The following is a 13,228-nucleotide window of genomic DNA, read 5'->3' on the forward strand; positions in this document are numbered from 1 at the left end:
CACTGCTTACAGGCAGGCTCTGAAAAACAATGTAGAAACACAAAAATATTCTTCTTTCAGGTGACATAAATTTATGAATGTGACATATCCAAAGCGTCTTATGTTGACTATTTGTGAAGTCCCTCGGCGTGACTATACTGTATGTGAAAAGTAACAAGAGTTCGTCTGTTCCATTGTGTGTTGAGTGCGTTTCCGTTCACATACTATAACAAAGCCTCACAAATGCACATTTTGTTTCACAGTTATGACTGCACTGAAGTTCGCACTGAAACATTTTGGGAAATGAAAACAAAAAAGAGCTAAATTAATTGGGAGTTATTTTTCTTTTTACGGTAGACTTTTCTTTGTGGGAAGCGAGGGGGGGCGGGGGGCGAGGCCTGAGCGCAGCGCGGCACGTCCATGGAGATTTTTCTATCAGCGCGTCGGGTTTTGCTGCCTGTGCCTGTAAGATCTGCGTGGTAGGCTATCAGTGGATATCTGCTGTGATTGAGTCCTCACCGTCCTCATCATCGTAAAGTCGGCTTCAAAGCATGATGTTCGATTATAACGAACTAGTTGTGTGGCTTAGCCTTCCCAAATGTTGAGGGTAGTTTTTTAGAATTTAATATATAGAATTGGGAACGTCACATTCAATTTCAAATTGCTGACATGCACTAATTTTAGCTGCCTATAACATTTGCAAAGCTGAGCTTTTCAATAGCTTTGTAAATAGCCTACTGTTCTAGAGAAAGCCTCACGTCTTTTTCTGCCTCCCCTTCCCTTCAGTTTTATCCCAATTTAGAAATGCTTCTTTCTCTACACTTTTGTCTGTCTCTCACAGATCTTTGTTGTCACTCGACACTATTATTTGGTGTTGCTTAGCTGGAAACGATCATATTTTCACTGCTCCTCCTCTGCTGTCGGCGGGGACGTGGCTTTCGGCGGCTTGCTCTGGCTTCTCTCCGTCTCTGAGACATCAGAGTGAAATCCTGCTCAATCTGCAGACAAGATATACCTGTTAACATGGGGGCCAAAATTAAAAACAGTTCTGCAGCGCACACGCACTGCTCACGCAGACACTGTTTCAGCTGTTAGAATAAGAGCTTATATCCGGCTTCTCCAGCTGGGGGGAATGCATTCAAAATATTATGTTTGAATCAATCTGGGAACCGAGAGTCTATTTGTATTTGAAAAATAGACTCTGGGACAGCCCTACCATTTTTCCCAGCTTCCTGTACAGCGTGCCTTCCTGCCACTTCTGGCGCTCTTGGAACTTCTCTCGTACAGCCTGCATCCTTGATGGCAAATAAATTAATAAATGATCATTTCAATTGCATTATCACAAATATACACAGCAATTTAGTCATTTTAACAGTTACTAGTTAAGATATACAGTACAACTTGTGCATTATGAGGAGTGTTACAATTACAGTCGTATTACAAAAGCACTACAGATGCAGCCACTCCCGTCGTGACAGATTTTTTTCATTACCTTGTGCTTGACGATGCGGTGACGTTTTTGAGATGGTTTGAGATGTGAATAATGGCATTCAACCACTAGGGGCCCTCATAGTACCATAATGTGTCTCTCACTGTTGCAGCAGTTTCAAGCTGCGGGGTCACAGTCCACGCAAACGTATTTGTTCTTCCGGTTCAGCGCTAGTAGTTGTCCTATGTGGCTTACTAACATAGCTGCTAGTTATGTTATATGGCAGTAAAATGCTACAGAATGACCAAATTGATATAACTTTTAACCATTTCGAGTAACAATGTTTCCATACGGATCACCAGCGTTAGTTTGTTTATAACGTGGCTATATTCATAACGTTTATATCTCGGATGCGTTATATACTGTCTGGTTAACGCCAACCTACAGTATGTGCCCTATCGTTACGTTACGTTCGTTACGTTATTGTACAGTACACTAAACAAAACAACATGATAGCTGCAGCTGCGTCACTATACGTGTGGGCGTTAAGTTTTAATTTGGTTCAAGCATATTGTATGGTGACATTGAATCAGTGTTAGCTTAGCGCTAGCTAGCTAGCAAACACTACGATCTGTGAATAGAATCTAGAATTGGCCTGCAGCCATTTCTAACTACTGTACAGTAGCTAGTTTTTCTCGAATTGATATAACGTTACAGTAGCATGGACCCATCTCGTTATGACAGTGGGGAGATGTTAGCTTTTAGGTTGATATACATTCAGATCTTTACTACCTAACATCCGAAAAGCTAGTCACAATACTGTATTAATACCGACTAGTCACCTTTAGCTGACAGCCAAACTTTTCACCCTGAAATAGGAGGATTTACTGTATGAGTAGCCTAGTTTGATTTCTCCCCTGGTATCTATTCATTGTCACTAGCCTATGCATACAGTACATGAACCACCATCATTCAGTCAGTCAATCAATTGATCAACAACTTTATTAATCCAACTCAGGGAAATAGGTCAAATGTGAAAGAGAATCTATACTGTAAATGTTGGTCTGTAGATAAATGAAGATAAAATAATTATAGAGTTTAAGTAAACTTCTGTGGGCACTGGGCAGGGCTCTGCTAAACACTGCAGTGTATGAGATTATCCAGGCTGTTAGAGGATTATAGATTATCTAACATCAGCCATTGATAGATATTCCAATGTCTTTAAAGCTCTGTCATTGTTACTTAACCCTTAGTTAATATGGAACAATAAATGAGCTTGAATCGTCACAACTCTTATGACATCTGTATATCAAATGCTTTGTCACAGAAGAAGCTTTCTAAACCCAGAAAAAGTGCCATAAATTCACACACACAGTGCTAAAACATGCATCATCACACCAAGTTCTGTCAAAACGGTCACATTTGTACAATCAAAAGGATCTGTGGGTTGATTTCCTGCCCACTACCATCTGATATTGTCAGTGTTCCTGCAAAAAAAAATCATACACAATTCATTTAAACAGATGGACATTGGTTTGACGTACAGCACACGGTCGTTATACGTGAAAATGTTTGCTGGGATGCAAAGCCACTTTTGCCTGCTCCTTGGTTGACCCATTCAGGAAGCGCTCAAAGTTCATGTTTCCAAGACAACAAGCAACAAGCACCACAGCTGTTTGTTTGCGGAAGCCGAAAAATCCATTGAGCAAATCAGCGCAGCGTATTTAGACCACGTGCATGCACATTGTGACATCAACTGGGTTGACAAGTGACAAGTGGTTACATGGACACATGGACAGTTTCAATCCTCTTTAACTCAGAATTCGATCCCAATCCTCTTCAAATTTATCTTGTAAACACCTAAAGCAGAATGAAAACGGCCAATTCGATGTGAAGTCAAATTCGATGTAAGGGGGTGGTGTAGTTCGTTTCTCAATGCGATTGAAGTATTTTTCTATACAGTACATGCGCACATTTAGGCTACATAAAAGTCAACATCACAGTGTCTTTTCTTTAATCTAGAGGCATCATTTTTCAGTCAAAAGTGAAACGGGCATGCGCAGAAAGACTGCAGTGAGTTAGAGGATTGAGATTGGATACTATTTTCTCTTGTAAACTCGCAGGAAATAACGATCAATGCGAATGATTTCATTCGAATGATTTCATTTCGAATTAAAAGGCCTCATGTAACCGCAGCCTCAAGAATGAAATTTGTGGGGGGAAGCAGGAACGTGTTACTGTTACCTTTCAGAACCGGTTTGACTGCTATTCTGCACACAGCACACAGCATACAGTGATCAGCTAATTAGATGCATCACTCACCCCCCCTCCCCCCCCCGCACAAAGGACACGCACACACAGTAGGCTACATAAATCGAAATCGTTTTGATAGCATGCCATGCAGTGATCTCTTGCATTTGACAAGCATGATATAAAATGAACATAAAAGTCCCATTTTCAAAAGGCTAATAGCCTATTGTGTCATTGTATTATGTAGTTATTATGATATGTGTGTGTGTGTGTGTGTGTGTGTGCAGTTAATACAAATCTGTATGTACATTGCTCGTACACACTACTAGACATTAATACACATTATGCAGTTAGAATAAATAACGAGGAACACATTTGCTATGTTACTAAAGTTTTATTAAAACGTAAGAGAAAAAAAAATGTAGTACAGTACAGTACAATTGAGTACAGTAGGCCTATCACAAAAAAAATGTCTCTCTGTACCTGTTTAGGCCTAAAAAAAAAATGCCATGTGAAAAGGCTATCAGAAAAGTATCAGGCTGTACAGTATAGGCAACAGTAAAACAGTCAGTCTGTTTAGCGGAGGGGGTCGTGACGTGCCCTCGGATCTACGTTTCTCGGGTTACGGAGACGTTCATTGATCCGATCACGAATATGTTTTACAACATAAGTCGCGTATTTCGCCTTCACCATGTCAAGCACCTTTGCCTTGAGGTTCTTCGGCAATGCGTGTTTGCCGTGACCTCCCTTCCAGTTCACTTTGTGAACGAAATCCTGATGGTACACGTTGAAGTCGACCAGTAGCATGAATATGTTTGCTGCATATGCGTCCGGGTTCTGTGGGTACTGATTGAACAATGCCGACTCCTCATCCACTGTAATACTCTGCAACGTGATGTCAGGCATTGTTTCAATAGCCGCATGTCGAGTGTTTCTCCTCGTGGGCGTGGGCGTCGGCGTCGGCGACAGTGCCAAATGGAAAGTGTCTCTCACAGGTGACAGAAGCTCAGTTCTCACAGGTGACAGAAGCTCAGTTCTCACAGCGGGTGACAGAAGCTCAGTGTAACTGAGCTGTAATGGGCTATTGAAAAGCTCGCGTGAACTTGCTGAACTTGCTGAGGGCCGGTGAGCCTGTACAGTACAGTTGTCTCTGCGGGCCTCGAGCTGCTTAGTCAAGTCTTCTAGCCGCCCGTGTTGCAAATCAAGCTGTGTCTGTTGCTTGCTGGACGTGACTTTCAAGTCAGCTATCTCCTTGCGGAGATCTTCTGTAGTTTTGGTGGACGTGACTTTGAAGTCCTCCAACTGTTTGCGGAAACCATCTGTTGCTCGCCCAATTGCTTGTTGAATTTTCAGATCCACTCCCATCATGGCGTTGTTGCGGCTCTGTCCAAGAGCCGCATCCTGTTCATTCAGATGGCTAGGGGGTAGGTTCTCGGTATTCTGCACTACGACAGCCTGTAGGAAAAACATGAACATATGTATACATGAATATTCAAAACAAAAAAGCCTATAATTTTTGTGCAGTGTTGGGCAAGTTACTTTCAAAATGTGATACTGTACTAGCCTATTAGATACTTTCATTTGAAAGTAATGAACTAGCCTACTTTACAATATTACTGTCTGTGTAGAGTAACTCATTAGGCCTACTTATTACACTACTTTGTGTGTGTGTGTGTGTGTGTCAGTAGCGAAGGGACACGCCGCCAACATCTTCACTGTGCGTGGCGTGCATTAGAAAGTGCGTTTCACAGTGATACATGGGGGCTAATACTGTTAACGCTAGTTAGATAGTACAGTAGTGTGGCAGTCTCTAATATGCTACCGCCGTTCATTCCCCCAAAAGCACACACAACAGCGCTAGAAACAATCACATACATGTTGTGACTTGTGTACTCACCATGCGATCATCAAATAATAATCCAAAGTACGCGAAACTGTCATTTTCATTTTCAGTAAATCCATAGCGAGAGGAACCAGCAAGAGTGGTTCGAAGAGGGTTACCTCTCTGCAACGAAAATCACTTCCTTGTTTGCCTGAGCGCATGGGTACACATGCGTCTCAGGCAAACAAGGAAGTAATTTTCGTTGCAGATGGGAACGCTCTTTGCTACTTATTTTCTCTATGGATTTACTTGCAGGCGGACAGTTTTGTGTGTGTGTGTGTGTGTGTGTGTGTGTGTGTGTGTGCGCATGTGTGTGAAAGGAAAACTGTACTTACAGCTTTTTTCTTTACAAGACGGGTGGTGATCTTTGGTTTTTTGGCTGCGGCAGCCGGACTCAGCCCTGGACGATCCACACTGCACAAAGCTCTCTGTAAACAAAAAACAACAAAAAATACTGTAGAATAAACAATCAGCGACTGTTGTAAGCAGGGTTTGTGCTTTTAAGAGTACAATTCAAGCACTTTCAAGGTACTTAAACCAGGCCCTCGAAGCCTTTATTATCACATCTAAATATATTGAAAATGTGAAAACAAATAGCATTGTAAATATGCATTTACACCTAGACGTGAAAATGTCACAGTGTAAAATAGGAAAATGCGTGACGTTCGCCGGGCGCTGCTAATGCGCTCGTATGAGCCAGAAGCGCCCGGCTAGCGGGGTAATGTAAATATATACGAAAACATACCTTATTGGTTGCTGGTTGGCTGGTGTAAAAGCTCTTTGTCGCTGGCATCTTCAAAAGTGTTAGTAACAGATCTTGAAGGATGCGTGGCAATGACGAATGCTGCTTATTTATAAGGCTACTGTACCTGGCGCTGAAAACCACGCCCCATGCCCACGCCCCCCCCCCAAACAAATAAACTGAGAAAGTGAAGATAATCTTGCACATTTAATTTCATTGTTTATTCTAGGTGAAAAGAAAAAATAGAAAAGGAACAGTTTGAGTTTTGTTTTTCACTAAACAGTTAACATTGACAGCTAATGTTCATAATGACATGTTTACTTGATGTTATTAGTCACAGTTAACCCACAATGACACCAAACATTGATCCAAAGAAAGAGACAATCGTGTCACTTTATTTGAACAGAACATGTGATAGAAAAGAATCAAGAATTCTAACTTTCATTTATTTAACCAATGATCTTTATCATCACCACTATCACAAATATAATATGGTGGAGCAGCAACCAGGATAAATAAATTAAATTAGCACTAATGGGGGATAAAAATGGAATAAAAAAAATCGGGGGGGGGGGAGAGAAAAAAAAAAGGGATGGAAAAATGGATGTTGTTGACAATTTGAAGAGCCCATGTGACCTCTATGTTTATTAGACAAACTCACAACTGTGCTTAAAATAACCTATGAGTCTACCCTTTAAAATTAGACCAAACATACCTTCATAAAACATGAGTAAAGGTCCTGAAAATGAGCCTAAAGTAGGATATGCACCAGCGCCTAGATACCAATTTATTGTAGGGGGTGGTTAACTTGATGTGCTGATAACTGTGACAACTGGATATGAGCCGTTTTTTCGCAGTAGCATCTATCAAAAACAGCTTTAGCAAATTTGTAACCAAACAAAAACAAATCAAGTCATATCTGACTAGTTTTAAATTTATTTAATTTTCTCCCCACAAAAGTGAAATGTAGCAGGCACTCATGGAAGGACATTGAGACATTGACTGTTGAGTGGTTAATTTACATGGACAATCATGGCCTTTGAGAAGGAAAACACCTGGCTGGGTGGGGCTGACGAGTGTACATTCCGTACATACCGTGTGGCCCTTCACTTACTTGATGTAAGTCAGTATGGCCCCCTGGGAAATAATGTTGTAATCTGAAATAAAGTTTTCTCTAAACCCACATTCATTTATTTATTTTTTTACAGTTGTTTCATCATCAAGAAAGGATCAGCAAATCAAGTTCAAAAGTCAAGCTTTATTCACAGCAAATAGCCACCTCACACTAAGGAGACAGGAGTCATACTGTACAAGTTTCCATAAAAATGACTGGCTGTTACTGTAGATTGGCTGTTAGATATAATAAGAAAGCCAACATCTTAAGTGCCTTTTAATCATGAATTCTGGATCATGTCCTGCTAGAGAGAACAGGATATTTTCAGGTTTTGCCTCTCTAAACATGAGGGGTCTTTGTTAAGAAACAACTGGATATGAGCCGTTTTTTCGCAGTAGCATCTATCAAAAACAGCTTTAGCGAATTTGTAACCAAACAAAAACAAATCAAGTCATATCTGACTAGTTTTAAATTTATTTAATTTTCTCCCCACAAAAGTGAAATGTAGCAGGCACTCAAGGAAGGACATAGAGACATTGACTGTTGAGTGGTTAATTTACATGGACAATCATGGCCTTTGAGAAGGAAAACACCTGGCTGGGTGGGGCTGACGAGTGTACATTCCGTACATACCGTGTGGCCCTTCACTTACTTGATGTAAGTCAGTATGGCCCCCTGGGAAATAATGTTGTAATCTGAAATAAAGTTTTCTCTAAACCCACATTCATTTATTTATTTTTTTACAGTTGTTTCATCATCAAGAAAGGATCAGCAAATCAAGTTCAAAAGTCAAGCTTTATTCACAGTCATATCTGACTAGTTTTAAATTTATTTAATTTTCTCCCCACAAAAGTGAAATGTGTTGGAGGCGTAACCGACCATATGGAGTGGGGCGTGGTTTCAGACAGTAGGCCTACAGTATATAGCAGGGGTAAAATGATTCACTGGTACCAAGATTACTACTACTACTACACTGATCCTATCCAAAACCAAAACCAAAATACAATGAGGGTTTGTAAGCAGCATAGCGTGGACATCCGCTATCTTCGTGCGTCAGGAAAAACCACAGCCCAGATACGGCAACATCTTGCTGCGGTTGGAGTCAATGTAAGCCGCCAGACAATAATACGCCATTTCATAGTCAAGGCACCTTCGCGTCCACGGAAGCGGAAAATGTTTGAGTAAGTAGCCTATATACAGTTTATGTTGCTATAGGGAACTATAACACTTTAACACATTTGAATCTTGTGAAATTATTATCGGTTCATTGCATTAATTTTGTTATCTTTTCTGTTCTTCAGCAATGTGCTAGTTGCCATTGACAACATCACAGACGAGAATGACGAGCTGGTAGCGAGACAAGTCCACGACAAACTCGACGAAGATCTGGGGATCTGCATCAGCGCATCGTCCATACGCAGAGCTCGGCAGCAACTGAAATGGAACTATAACCCCACCTGCTTCACCCCAATGATTAGAGAGAAAAACAAAGAGTTGAGACTCGCCCAGGCTCTGCGATGGATCGACACAAATGAGGTCTGGGATGACGTCATATTCACTGACGAGACGACTGTGGCCTTGGAACACTTTGCAAGGTTCACTTTTACCAAGAAGGGCCGCTTCGCTCCCAAACCCACCCCTAAGCACCCTATCAAGCTTCACTGCTGGGGTGCAATTTCACGGCATGGGCCCGGGCCGTTGGTCATCTTCGAGGGAATAATGGACAGAATTTTCTTCGAGGAGTCCATCATCAAGGCGAGTGCAGGGCCATACATTCGAAAAAACTTTGGCCCATACCATCGTTTTTTCCAGGACAACGATCCGAAGCACTCCGCCGCTCGAGCCTGTATCCAAGCAGAGGGAATCAACTGGATCCGAACCCCCCCAGAATCTCCTGATTTGAATCCAATCGAAATCGTTTGGCATCTTCTGAAAGATCACATACGAAGAGTGATCAAACCGAAGAGCAAAGACGCGCTGATTTCTGGCATCAACGACTTTTGGTACAACAAACTGTCCCAACAAACATGCGACAATCTGATTAATGGTTTAGCTAAAGTTCTCCCCCTGATTGTCAAGAACAATGGATGCCACAGTGGGAAGTGATCCTGGCAGAGGGGACATACAGTATACTGTACTGTAGTTTTTTTTTTTATGTTTTTTTATACAGCCTGAGAAGACTTTTGATAGCCTTTTACACATGGCATTTTTTAGAGGCCAAACAGGTAGGCCTACAGAGAGACAATTTTTTGGTGATACTGTAGGCCTACTGTACTCAATTGTACTGTACTACAATTTTATTCTCTTACATTTTAATAAAACTTACTACATAGCAACATAGCAAATGTGTTCCTCGTTCTTTGTTCTAACTGCATAATGTGTATTAATGTCTTAGTCGTGTACGAGCAATGTACATACAGATTTTCATTAACTATACACACACACACACACGTGCACCCGTGACATAATAAATAATAAGAATAATCATAACTATACAGAATACAATGACAATAGGCTATTAGCCTTTTGAAAATGGGATTTTCGTGTATTTAATTATTAGATAATTAATAATAACAATAATGACAAAGCAACACTATTCATTCATGTTCAAATATTTATTAAAATAATGTGGAACAAGTGGAACACTCGTTGGCATTTTCAGTTGTAAAGGCGCAATGCTGATCATCTTGACATTAATTACAACATTAATGTCACATGTTTGTTGAACTTGTTCTCTACATCCATCCAGTGACTTTGAACAGTAGGATGTTTAACATTTCTTTGTTCCCTGATTATGAGTCTACCAGCTTTTAGAGGACAAGTGGCGATGGTCAAATCAGAATGAGGGGGTCCCTGGCCTGACCTCTGGCCTAAAGAACATAACATTGTTTCACTCTAAGGTGGCGTTCACACCCAACGCACTTTTTCCAGTAAGAACGCTATGGCAAGTGGTCACACTGTAATCAGTCTTGTAGAAAACATCATATTGGAACATCGGTCAGCAGTTCAGAATGAGTGTACAGTATGTATGTGTAAAAGATCAAAAGAAGGCCCACTTGAAGTCCGAAAGCTTCTTGATGAGCGTACACACAATTGCAGTTGTTGATGCCGCTTTGAGACCATCTTGCCACTCTTCTTGCTTTGGACGACACTGCTTACAGGCAGGCTCTGAAAAACAATGTAGAAACACAAAAATATTCTTCTTTCAGGTGACATAAATTTATGAATGTGACATACTGTATCCAAAGCGTCTTATGTTGACTATTTGTGAAGTCCCTCGGCGTGACTATACTGTATGTGAAAAGTAAATGCAGTCCATTTTACCATTCCATTTTACATGCTGGATATGGGTTTGTCCACTGAGTTATTAATTTGGAGACTGATCAACAGCGTTTCTATTGCCCTAGGGGATTTGATATGCTGCTGTGCCAATGTTCTTGTGTCAGAGGAAGAAGAAGGTCCTACTGTACCTCTCTCCAGAATGCATGCTCCATCATGTTGGTACTGCAGGTTGAAGTTATAGTAGGAGGAGAAGACTACAGCCAGCCCAAGCACAAAGGCCGTTCAACCAGCACCTGTTTTTCGATGGACATCATCCAGCGTGGGTTTGTCTGTGTTATTGGACCTGGTGTGTGTGTGTGTGTGGGGGGGGGGGGGGGGGGGGGGATAACAGAGTAGAAATATATCAGTCTTTTTCAAACTGGAAAAGACTGACACACATATTAGAATTTAATATATAGAATTGGGAACGTTACATGTACATTCAATTTCAAGATGCTGCCGAGTACGGGTGTCGAATCCCACAGTAAGAAAACTGCAATACTGTGATTGCAGAATGCAGATTAACGTAACTTGTGGCTTTATTGCAGGAACTCCCGACTAGACAGACAGTGACACTATACAGTATCAAGGTGAGGTACTCACACAGACTGGGACGTGGCTGTGGACGTGTCCTCCACGCCCGGGCGGGGTCCGACCAGCCGCCCACAGTACCGCAGCAGCGTTCAGGCGATCCGCTGACCCACAGCGCTCTGGCTCCGTCTCCGCTCCGCCGCCGTCCGCTCCCTCAGAGCTTTGAGACCATCTTGCCACTCTTTTTGCTTTGGACGACACTGCTTACAGGCAGGCTCTGAAAAACAATGTAGAAACACAAAAATATTCTTCTTTCAGGTGACATAAATTTATGAATGTGACATATCCAAAGCGTCTTATGTTGACTATTTGTGAAGTCCCTCGGCGTGACTATACTGTATGTGAAAAGTAACAAGAGTTCGTCTGTTCCATTGTTAAAAACGACGTGTACATGCAGGGGCGGCTGTGGCTCAGGCGGTAGAGCAGAAAAATAGACTCTGGGACAGCCCTACCATTTTCCCCAGCTTCCTGTACAACAAAAGCACTCTATCTCTAGTTCCACCTCCAATGTGTGTTGAGTGCGTTTCCGTTCACATACTATAACAAAGCCTCACAAATGCACATTTTGTTTCACAGTTATGACTGCACTGAAGTTCGCACTGAAACATTTTGGGAAATAAAAACAAAAAAGAGCTAAATTAATTGGGAGTTATTTTTCTTTTTACGGTAGACTTTTCTTTGTGGGAAGCGAGGGGGGGCGGGGGGCGAGGCCTGAGCGCAGCGCGGCGCGTCCATGGAGATTTTTCTATCAGCGCGTCGGGTTTTGCTGCCTGTGCCTGTAAGATCTGCGTGGTAGGCTATCAGTGGATATCTGCTGTGATTGAGTCCTCACCGTCCTCATCATCGTAAAGTCGCCTTCAAAGCATGATGTTCGATTATAACGAACTAGTTGTGTGGCTTAGCCTTCCCAAATGTTGAGGGTAGTTTTTTAGAATTTAATATATAGAATTGGGAACGTCACATTCAATTTCAAATTGCTGACATGCACTAATTTTAGCTGCCTATAACATTTGCAAAGCTGAGCTTTTCAATAGCTTTGTAAATAGCCTACTGTTCTAGATAAAGCCTCACGTCTTTTTCTGCCTCCCCTTTCCTTCAGTTTTATCCCAATTTAGAAATGCTTCTTTCTCTACACTTTTGTCTGTCTCTCACAGATCTTTGTTGTCACTCGACACTATTATTTGGTGTTGCTTAGCTGGAAACGATCATATTTTCACGCACGCACACTGTGACGAGAGAGGGACCATGAGTGTAGCCTATAGGCTACTACTGTATGCCCTGTCTGACAGCTTGCCCGCCGGGCGGAGTTGCCTCCTCCCGCTGGGTGAGACAGCTGTCTCGGTATGAACGGGCGTGCAGTGGGGGATGAGAGGAGCGCGAGCCGTGTGAAAACAGACGCGGGCACCAGCATTCAGGCGATCCGCTGACCCACAGCGCTCTGGCTCCGTCTCCGCTCCGCCGCCGTCCGCTCCCTCAGAGGCGGCCTTTAAAAAGAGAAAGGCTGGTGAGTACGGGTGTCGAATCCCACAGTAAGAAAACTGCAATACTGTGATTGCAGAATGCAGATTAACGTAACAAGGCTCCAGCCTTTCCCAGTAACGGCAATGAGGCCAGTAGATATAGTGTGTGTCGGTTCACTGCTCCTCCTCTGCTGTCGGCGGGGACGTGGCTTTCGGCGGCTTGCTCTGGCTTCTCTCCGTCTCTGAGACATCAGAGTGAAATCCTGCTCAATCTGCAGACAAGATATACCTGTTAACATGGGGGCCAAAATTAAAAACAGTTCTGCAGCGCACACGCACTGCTCACGCAGACACTGTTTCAGCTGTTAGAATAAGAGCTTATATCCGGCTTCTCCAGCTGGGGGGAATGCATTCAAAATATTATGTTTGAATCAATCTGGGAACCGAGAGTCTATTTGTA

The 13,228-nt window shown here is 42.3% G+C and overlaps 1 long non-coding RNA gene across 1 annotated transcript; it reads right to left on the reverse strand.

Moving 5' to 3' along the window:
- Window positions 1-10,170: 10,170 nt before the first annotated feature.
- Window positions 10,171-11,743, reverse strand: LOC310779840. Its single transcript, XR_014552862.1, has 3 exons — window positions 11,321-11,743; window positions 10,867-11,021; window positions 10,171-10,564 (listed from the first exon to the last, which is right to left on the reverse strand). It is a non-coding gene; the product is annotated as an uncharacterized lncRNA (long non-coding RNA).
- Between the last annotated feature and the right edge of the window lie 1,485 nt (window positions 11,744-13,228).

Source organism: Poromitra crassiceps (genome assembly GCF_964638095.1).
Source record: "Poromitra crassiceps genome assembly, chromosome: 7".
In the NCBI taxonomy this organism is placed as follows: Eukaryota; Metazoa; Chordata; class Actinopteri; order Beryciformes; family Melamphaidae; genus Poromitra; species Poromitra crassiceps.